Raw genomic sequence first — 10,441 nt, forward strand, 5'->3', positions numbered from 1 at the left:
AGTCAAGACTCCGTACCCTGACACACGTCTTTCATAAATTCTGCCCACCTCTCCAGCCTCTGCCCAATCCTCAGGAAGCCTGGGTTCTGATCACCACAGACCAATTGCAGTTCCTACACCTTGCATTCTGTCCTATACCACTATGTCTTGGTGATGCAGGTGGCAGTTGGGTCCTTGTGGTATTGTGAGAAAAAAGCATTTTCAGGGACTTGCAAGGGAGGATGAGGTCTGGTGGTAAGATTTATTTGAGTGGAAATAGAAGGCTGCCCCTAGGTTTCCAATGTCCTATCTCTCTCCATCCTGCCATGGAAAATCAGGGCCAAAAACAGGGCCAATGTCCAGAGGTCCTGTGCCATATTAAAGATTAGTCCTGTGGAGCTGTGCGGTCTGCCAGACCCCCAGGCAGCTGCTAAACAGTAGCAGTTCCTGCCCAGGTAGCTTAGAGCTACTCCTGGCTGCCCTGCTGCACCCAGGCTCCCACCTGGAGCATGCATCTGAAGTCCATTTGGCTGCTAGACCTGCATGGTTACTATGGAGAGAATGCATGAACCCAAGAGGCAAGTGTGTGGTCACCGGGGAGAGAGAGAAAGGCTTTGTTCCCTGGGATTACATTATCTCTGGCTTGGGAAAGACCAGGAGCTTTCTCAAAATAGCCAATCAACTTCCCAAGCTTTCATGGGCTTCTGATAGGTCCACACCCTAAGCATTCCATCCCTCTCCTGTGCTAGACTGACAAGACCCTAGGGTACCATCTTGACTCCTATTGCTTGTGTGCTTATCTTCTCCAATAGTCTGGGCGAATGGAAAGCCAGTCCTTCCTGCCTCTATAGGGCAGGGAGGCAAGTCTGTGATTCCCTGGAGTATGTGAGGCTGTAGCTTCTTGGCTAAACAAACAGACTTATGCACCCTAGTTGATTATGCACAACAATGTCTGATTCCCTTTGTTTCCGTTCTTTATTAATACCCAGCTACCTAGGCTAACATTAACTGTGCTGTTCACCCTTTAGAGACACTGTCTGCCAAGCATTCTCCAGCCTTCTCTGTGACCCTAGGAGTCATCCTCTCCTCTGAGTTCCCACTGCAGCCTGTATGCTGCAGTAATACATGATCACATCGTTATGTGTCTACTTGTTTATCTGTCAGTCTTCCTTATCAAATCCTCAAAGACAGAGATTTTATTATGTCATCTTTGCAGCACCTTGCACAGTGCCAGGCATGTAATAATAGCTCCATCAAACTTGCTGAATACATGAATGAATCATTGGATATTACTTAATCTTTGATGTCCTAGGTAAAAATGTCCTGGATGTAGGCAAAATGTTCTTTCCTCTCGCTGTTTTCTTTAGCAGTTTTGCCCTTCTGCACTTTTTTCCCTGGATACACTTCACCCTGTGTAGCACAGAACTGAGGGGCTGCTGCTTCCTCCAGCAGCTGCTCAGTCCTTGTCACTCCCCTGCAACGTTCTTCCTGAGCCTGGGGCCCAGTCTGACACCTTGCTGCACCTCCTCTCCCTGCGTTTACAAGGAGTCCTTCTGCATTGTCTGCCTCCAGTACCAAGGCTGCAGATCTCAGGAGGCCAGAAAACAACCCTGCCTGCTAAAGTAAACCAACCTCCTGCATCATCACATGGCTACTTAATTTTACCAATCATGCTTTTTTCACTCTATTCTCTACGAGAAGGGAATGTTTATCTCCATAAAGAAGTATTTCATTAAAAAAGAATAAGTTGGTTTCCTGCTTGAAAATCTTTACCATATGTTTACATGCCTGGCTCAGTTCTGTCTGGGATTGGGGGGGGTGGAAGGTTAGCAGGAAACATGTTACTCCTTTCTGACTGTTATATATTTATGGTTTTGAAAATGCTCAGTCCCCTGGAGGGAAGTAATGTTACTAATTTTTTCATTGACCTTCAAATGGGCTTAAATACTGATTTCCCAGGCTTTTGACATAATATATTCTGCACAGTGTGAATCAGAGGTTAAAATTCTACATGCAAATGGGGTGTATGGGTAAGAGGTCGAGGAGATTCATATTCAGGGCTCAGAATTAAGAACAAGCACCAAGCATCAGAAATGCAAATGAAAACTACAATGATATATCGCCTCACACCTGTCAGAATAGCTAATGTCAATGAACTCAACAAACAACAAGTGCTGATGAGGACATCTAGAAAAGGGAACCCTCATTCATTGTTGATGGGAATGCAGATTGATGTAGCCACTGTGCAAAGAAGTATGGAGTTACCTCAAAAAAAATTGAAAGTGGAACTGCCTTATGACCTAGCAATCCCACTTCTGGGACTACCTAAAAAAATCCCTGTGATCATTATAATGTTATTTACAGTAGCCAAGCTATGGAAGCAGCCCAAGTGCCTATCAGTAGATAAGTGGATAAAAAAGCTGTGGCACATTTACGCAATGGAATACTACTCAGCTGTAAAAAAAGAAAAGGAAGAAAATCTTACCCTTTGTGACAGCATGTATGCATCTGGAGAGTATTATGCTAAGTGAAATAAGCCAGAGAAAGACAACTACCATATGAGTTCACTTATATGTGAAATCTAATGAACAAAATAAACTAACAAACGACATAGAAACAGATGCATGGATACCGAGAACAGAGTGACAGCTGTCAGAGAGGAGGGGAATTGAGGGGCTAGGTGAAAAGGCTAAGGGATTAAGCAAAACCTCCCCAAAGCTCATAGACAGAGACAACAGTATGGTGGTTACCAGAGGGGACAGGGGGTGGCGGGAGGGAAAAGAGGGTAACAGGGATATAAGTGGTGATGAAAGAAAGCTTGCCTTGGGGTTGTAAACCCACAATACAATATACAGATGTATTACAGAATTGTACAACTGATGCCTACATAATTTTATTAACTAATGTCACCCCAATAGACTCAGTTAAAAAAGACAAGCAGAAAGATTTGTCAATGGATGGGAGCAAAAACAGGACAGAGGTGACAAGGGTGCAGTCGTCTTTGATAACATGATCCTGCAATTTTTACGTGTTTAGGAATACATTTATAATATTTGTATTTATCTTTCTCAAAGTAATGTGCTCCTTTAGTCTGAGGTCTCGTGTCTTTACTCTCTTTTGGAAATTTCTACCCATTTTCTCTTCATACTCAGGTATTTTCATTCTGTCTTCTAATTTTCTTAACTCTTCTTTCATATTTTCTATCTTTTATTTGTCTGTGCTGTATTCTGGGTTATCTCCATAAATTTGTCTTTCAGTTCACTAAAACTATTATTTAACAAGTCCATAGAGTTTTGTAAGTGACTCTTATTTTCCTTTTATGTTTTTGTAATCATCCAACTTCTTTCAAGTTTAATGACCTGCTCTTTTAAAAAATACATATTCAATTTCTTTGAACATCTAAAATATATTTATATTGAAGTCCCCTTCAGATTGCTTTATTGTATAGTTGTGAAATCTCCACTTTGTTAGGATTAAGGTTTCTCTTGTTGGCCACTGAAATTTGTTATATAATTTCTGCCTATGAATTCAATTTCCGGGAAAGTTAACTTTCCTAGCAGTTTCACATGGGCCTGGGAGGCAGCTCTGAGGGATGTTTTCACATGGCCTCTCCTGAGGTTTTGAACTGCTGTGTATTTTAGTTTGAGATTTCTGCATAATGTGCGTAGTGTGAATTTAGATGCGCTTGAGCATAGATTTGATTCCTCCATGTGGACTATTTCCTCCTCACCCCAGGCTGCCTCTGGGTTCTGTTGCAGGCCTGTTGGCCCCATGGCAGGATGATTCTTTCTCTCCTTCTCCCATTAGGCAGGGAGCAGAACGCCTGCACTTTGAGTCTTCTCTCCACAAAGCATTAAGGCCCTGATCATAAAATCCCGGCACCTCGTGGGCAGGGCAACTTTAATTTCTTTTTCACTCTGAGCTTCAAATTCCTTCTGTCCTTATGTTATCTAAATGCTTGTTTTAATGTGGAGTTTGGCTACATATTATTAAAATAATTCAAAATGTTTTATTGAGATTTCTATTTTGTTGTTGTTGTTTTTGTTGGAGGGAGGAAGGGGTTTTTCCTTCAGAGTCCACCATCTTAACTAGAAGTCATTTTGGCTTATTTTTACCCTCAACATATTTTTTTACGTTAGTACAGAGTAGGTGCTTAAGAAATGTTTGTTGAATTGTTGTGTAATTAAAATGTATATCATGCACTGGCCAAGTTGAATCCTGTATAAGGGAGATTTAAACTAACATTATGGAAAACATATAGAACAAGAAGCTAATGCTGGTTTTGGTGATATTTCAATTTGGTTACTCATCTTATACTGGAATTTTTTCTTTTTTTCACCACTTACTGCCTGTTAGGTTTTTCTGAGAAACTGAATCTTTATAGTTCTGTATTTAAGTGAAGGTATCCTGGGCTTTGGTCTCAGCAGATTTGGGTTTAATTCCAGCTGAGCCTTGTCTGAATGTTCAAGGCACATAGTAGACACTCAAGAATCACTTGTTGAAAGACATGAAAGAATGAATAGTTTTGCTGAGTATCAGTTCCTCCTAAGTATGGATAATAATAGTAACCACCTCGTACAGCTTTGAAAATTGAGTGAGCTCATCTGCGTAAAGAATCCAGCATAGTGTTTAGTGTAGAGTAAGAGCTTATAAATGTTCGCTAATTTTATTCCACAGAGTTACATGAAAGGCCTATCTTGGGACACAGATATAGAAGAATTGAAATAATTATGCATTCTTTTTCTTTCATCTCCCCTATCACTTCCATTATCAAAATCTTCTTTTTTATAGGGTTGTATTGATAGATGGTAATAGTTTCCAATTTGAATTCATAGTCTGTGATTTGCTCCCAGCCTAAATTTCTGGGGAAAAAATCTCACTTTTTACACATTAATAACAATGGAATGGCTGACTTTCAGGTAAGTATTTATTACATTATTAGAAAAATGTAATCAAGAACATAGAAACTACAAGTCTATCATCTATGCATGAATTGAGATGCCATATTGCATTATTCTAAAGGAAAAAAAGACTATTTTTTATTGAATAGATTCTAAAAACAAGTAAAAATACAAATTTCTTTGAGTTCACTCTGATTTTCACTGAAAACCTTTTTAAGAGAGTTAAATATCTTAAAGAAAATTATATCATCATATAGTCTTGTGCTATTATATTCCCTTTAATATTCAGCTACAATTTATGTAATTTAAACTATACATTTTAAAATTCTATTGTACTACCCTGCTTGATAATAAATACAGAAAGTTATACTGCCATCTTGTGGAAAAGATGCAAAACTGCATTGTCTTACATTTTAATAAATTGAAATAGGTGGAAAAGATACAGAGCTAAAGAATTATGTGTAATAGAGATTAATCAGCATATTTCTGCTAACTTAGCTAGATTTAATGATAAAAATATAGAATATAGGTAGGTTTTACACTCCCAGGTTTTTCTGTGGCATGGATAATAACCAGAAAGGGAAGGTTAGCATGCTGAATTGAAGCCATGCAGGAGGAATTACCAATTTCAGGCCATTTTGATTACAGAGGGAGAAAGAAGAGAAACAAATCATTCTCGATGCTCTGAACTGCAGAGCCGTGTACATGACCGAACCAACGATGTCGCCACACACAACTGAGAGGAGAGGGAGTTGTTCACAACACCCAAAGAACACCTGCACTGTGTACTCTGCAGAGCCTACACAAGGCAGCGACACCCTCCAGTTGTCATAGAAAAAGAATCTGGGGAGCTGACAGAGGTTATAGTATCTTACAGAAAACAGTTGTCCTGAATGAATAAAAAGGACTCCAGAATATTTTTGTTACAAGAATAGCCAAGAAACATTTTTTAGGCTCAATATGAAGCATATTATAGAGAAGTTCAAAGCTCTCTGAACGATATGATGCAACAGACAAAGCTGTCACTTGACCATCCATTCAGGAACACTGTCCTTGCCTGCTTATGTCAGAACACCCCACTTGCAGGCATGCTGGAGCAGCTGGACATGGTCATCAGGAGAGTCCCGAGATCTGGTGTAGAAACCACTACCAGAAACAGACTGGTATTTGAGGTTTAACAGGGGGCCAACTGGAAAGAGCATAGAGAGAAAGAAAGAAGATGATGAAAGGACAATCTGGGAAGCAGTGAGGGGTGGGATGTGACTAGATCCAGTGAAAGTACACTAATAGCACTTAAAATAGAATCTCATTTTTTGTGGTATCATTTTGATGGTCAAAATATAGCTTCTAAGAAGTGTGCTGAAGAAAATACCAAGGACAAAGAAAAAATGAGAGAATAATAATACTGAGTCTTTATTTGAAAAAAAAATTGGTCCATTCCCTTATGATCCTGCTCCTATTACCAATATTTTTAGTTCCTTCACTGATTTAAAGGTCTATGGGAATTGTCAGCTACATAATGTCCTTGTCTCTGCTGCCTCCTATATGTTTAAGGAAGTGGCCGTGCTCAGGCAGTGAGGCATGAAACCAAAGGAATTGTATTCCTGAAACCTTGCTTTGAATTTTCTTGCCTTCATGGATTTAACTTAGATCCTTTAATGCTATAATAATTTGGTTTCATAGTGAATGTCCTTTGGGCTTCCATTGTCATTTATTTTTTTAAAGAAGTTTTTCATGAGTTCAAAATAATCCTTTTGGTGAAAATGCAATTCAATTATAGTGACAGCATAAAAGGAGCCCAACATGATACAATTCTCTAGTGAGATCAGATTTATTGCTAAACCTGGATGAGTTTATAAAACCAAAATTTGTATTTGCATTTTGAGACACTCAACTGAAAGGCTTTATCAGAACCTAAAGCATCAAATAAAAGTGAATCATCTATATAAGGCAGAGCTGAATTAAGAGTTTAAGTGACTCATCTAGGAGTTTAGTGACTCATAAGTTGCCATGGCACAGCCATTTACCTTGGTTTGAAAGCATGTTTATTAGATACCAGATTTTTCCCAATGCGCTTGCACTCATAGGCAGAGGAGAAAATGTCCAATTCCTTCCATTCATGGGGGAACATCCACTCCCAACCCTACCACAGTGGTGACTCGATTGTACTGTAACTAGTTTTATTTTTAACCACATTATTCTCTGAATACCTAACTGCTGACACAACATTTAAATCATGGCTTCACCAGTTCATAGCAATGTGACCTTAACCTCTCTGTCTCAATTATATTCAACCTACAAAATTGGGTGATTTTAGTACCTGTCTCATAGGCTTTTATGAGAGAACTGTGCTGGACGTATTTTAATGTCCATATATAACACTCTCCATAAGTTGTCGAGGACTGCCCTGCCTGGTCTCAGGAAGCTGTAACCCCCTGTGACTATGGCTGAGTAAGAGGCCTCTGAACCAGGAGACACTAAGCAGACAAAACTTACTTCCCTGGCTTGAACGGCAGTCAATGACGGGTAACAATTCTCTTGGATAGAGAATGAATCTAAGACAGACGCGTTCATGAAGGAATAACAGGGACAAGACTCGCGGGGCTGTGGAAATAATAGGGTGATCGGCATCAATCATCCATTTTGCTAATGCCTAAGTCCTTGAGAAATCCAACTCTCCCAGCTGCCTTTGTCTCCTCTGCCCAACTCAGGCCCTTGGAAGTAACAGGAGCGGTACAGTCCAGACCAGAAATGGAAGACTCCCGGGGTAATCAGGCCTAAGACATAGAATATGAAAGACCCTGTGAAATCTGCTTGCTGGAGGATGCTCTTTAATTAGAATATGAAGTCACGGGCAGGAAACAGAACTAAGCTTTAAGTCCTGTAGTCTTTTTAAATGATAAAACCCCAAAATCTCTGGCTTAGGATCCCAGTAGGAAATCTGCCAGCACCTTTCAAAAACTAACTACTTGTAATTTGCAAACCGTATGGGTATTCAAGAATAAAACCCTGCTTGTCTGGAGTGGGGGAGGCGAGGCACTCCCCACGAGAGGGAGTGGCCATGGCGCCCTCCATGAGAGCAGGTGGCCAAGGCGCTCCCCACATGAGGAGTGGCCCTGCTGTCCTGATTCCCCTACAGGACCTGGTTGTCTCTGTATGTTTTTCTTATGTTTCGACAAACCATCCACAGCGTTCCGTGCTCACTGCAGGCAGGTGGGCACACGTCAATAAGTGTTAGCTATTATTATTACAATACACAAAGAATCAAAATATAAATGTACAGTTCGGATATGCATATGTTTACTAGTGGTGTTCATGAGGATGAGATCATAGAGCTCGGCATTGTATGAGATCATAGAATTTGGCATTGTATGAGATCATAGAATTTGGCATTGGATGTCTGGAGAATTGAATTTCCTGAAGGGTGATTGATGACCAAAAATAAGAGGTTAGAAGCCGGAATGAGGGGATTCTATACAGGTTTACGTGGAACAAAGGAGTTATATTAAGGAAATAGAGGTGCGGAGAGATGCTTTTGTAGACATAGAGAGAAGAAAGAGTATTTGTTGTGAAGGTGTTTAGCAAATGTTTGTAGCAGGAGTTGATGGCAGAGGTTTAAAGTAGGACCAGAAATACTGAAATGAATCAGGAGGTTACTGAGGAAGCAGCATGGTCCAGAGAAATTTGGGAACCCCACTTCCATTCCCAGTTTCTCCTATGTTTATCATAGCATCTATAAATCTTTATGGCTTGAACTTAATTGCTTATATTCCCATCTTCCTTTATTGGTATGCAAAGTGGATCTCACTGGGAGCAGTGTGGGTCTCACCTGGGAGCCTATTAGAAATGCAGACTCTCAGGCTGCACTGCCTTTTTATCCCCCTTTTAACAAGATGTCCAGGTGTTTCTGTGCATGTTACAGTTTGAGAAGCACCACTTTCATAGACCTTAAGCTTTTAGCATGGTGCCTGGAGCTTAGTTAATGCTCAACGGATGTGTATTAAATGAATTAAGTTGAATTCTTGGAGGCCACCAAATCACGCTTCAGGTGGAGATGAAAAAAGTGATTTTAACCCCAAACTATCTTGACCTAGAGCTAAACTTCTATGCTGACTACAGAAACTAAGAAAAATAACCTGCCTTGCCTGACAGGTAGAAGAAGTAAGGTTCTGTAGAAAAAAAGACAGGATGATTAAGGATTGGAGCTAGTGTGCAGGTGAACCCTAGGAAGGAAGCCCAGGAAATAGCCCACAGTGATCCCATGAATAGAGTTTGTATCACGAGAAGTCATCCATAGCAATATGATACACTGTGTTCTTTTTAAAATTTAAATTATATTTTATTATTCATGCTTTTACAGTTGTCCCAGTTTTTTCCCCCTTTTCCTGCTCCACCCAGATCCCCTACTCCCTCAGGTAATCCCCACACCATTGACCATGCCCATGGGTCATACATACATGTTCTTTGGCTACTGTATTTCCTATGCTGTACTTTACATCCCCATGAGTATTCTGTAATGACCAACTTGTATTTTCTAACTTCTTCATCTTTTTTGCCCACCTCCCCCCAACCCCATTCCATCTGGCAACCATCTAAACACTCTCTGAATCTATGATTCTGTTTCTGTTCTACTTGTTTATTTTTTTAGATTAAATTATTATTATTATTATTTATTATTATTATTATTATTATTGTCTCCAAACCATTTATTTCTCCTGACTGTTGAAGTGAGAGGTCCCTGGGAGCAGGATAGGCAAATACTGTGGGTGGCGAGGTCTGGGTTCTGGTCCAGCCGGATAGGGGCAGCGTGGCCCTCAGGCAAAGGTGGAGCCGCTCCAGCCCACGTTGGCTGCGTTCATGTCATAGTAGTTGATGTAGACCCTGTCTCGGCTGACGTGCAGGCGCTGGGCCAGCAGGCCACAAAGTAGCTTGCTGTAGGTGCGGTTCTTCGCGCCGTGGTCTTGCCCATGTGGTGCAGGCTGCAGAGCGCACACGGCTTGATCGAACCGCGGAAAACCATGAGCTGGTCCGGAACTACGTGCACCGTGATATACTGGACGGGTTTGCCTGTGGCCTGCACCAGATGCTGGGTGAACTCAGAGAGGAGTCCAACCCGCACCAAGGTATGGGGCACGTTGGTGTTCACCTTGAACATTGGCATGATAGCGGAGGGACAGGAGGACTGGGACACAGTTAGATTAAATTATTGATAGATATATACTTATTGCCATTTTATTGTTTACATTTTTTATCTTAAAGAAAGACCCTTTAACATTTCATATAATACTGGTATGGTGATGATGAACTTCTTTAGCATTTTCTTGTCTGGGAAGCTCTTTATCTGCCATTCAATTCTAAAGGATAGCTCTGTTGGGTAAAGTAATCTTGGGTGTAGGTCCTTGCTTTTCATCATTTTAAATATTTCTCACCAATCCCTTCTAGCCTACAAAATTTCTTTTGAGAAGTCAGCTGATTGTCTTATGGTAAGTGACCCTTGTAGGTAACTACCTGCTTTTCTCTTGCTACTTTTAAGATTCTCTCTTTGTCTTTAACCTTTTGCA

General features: G+C 40.6%; 1 pseudogene; it reads right to left on the bottom strand.

Annotated features, from left to right (window-relative positions):
• Positions 1–9,694: 9,694 nt before the first annotated feature.
• Positions 9,695–10,041, bottom strand: LOC123818909 (annotated as a pseudogene).
• Positions 10,042–10,441: the final 400 nt, after the last annotated feature.

The sequence above is a fragment of the Phyllostomus hastatus genome, unplaced genomic scaffold, assembly GCF_019186645.2.
Source record: "Phyllostomus hastatus isolate PE091 unplaced genomic scaffold, TTU_PhHast_1.1 phas_contig_29, whole genome shotgun sequence".
Taxonomy (NCBI): Eukaryota; Metazoa; Chordata; class Mammalia; order Chiroptera; family Phyllostomidae; genus Phyllostomus; species Phyllostomus hastatus.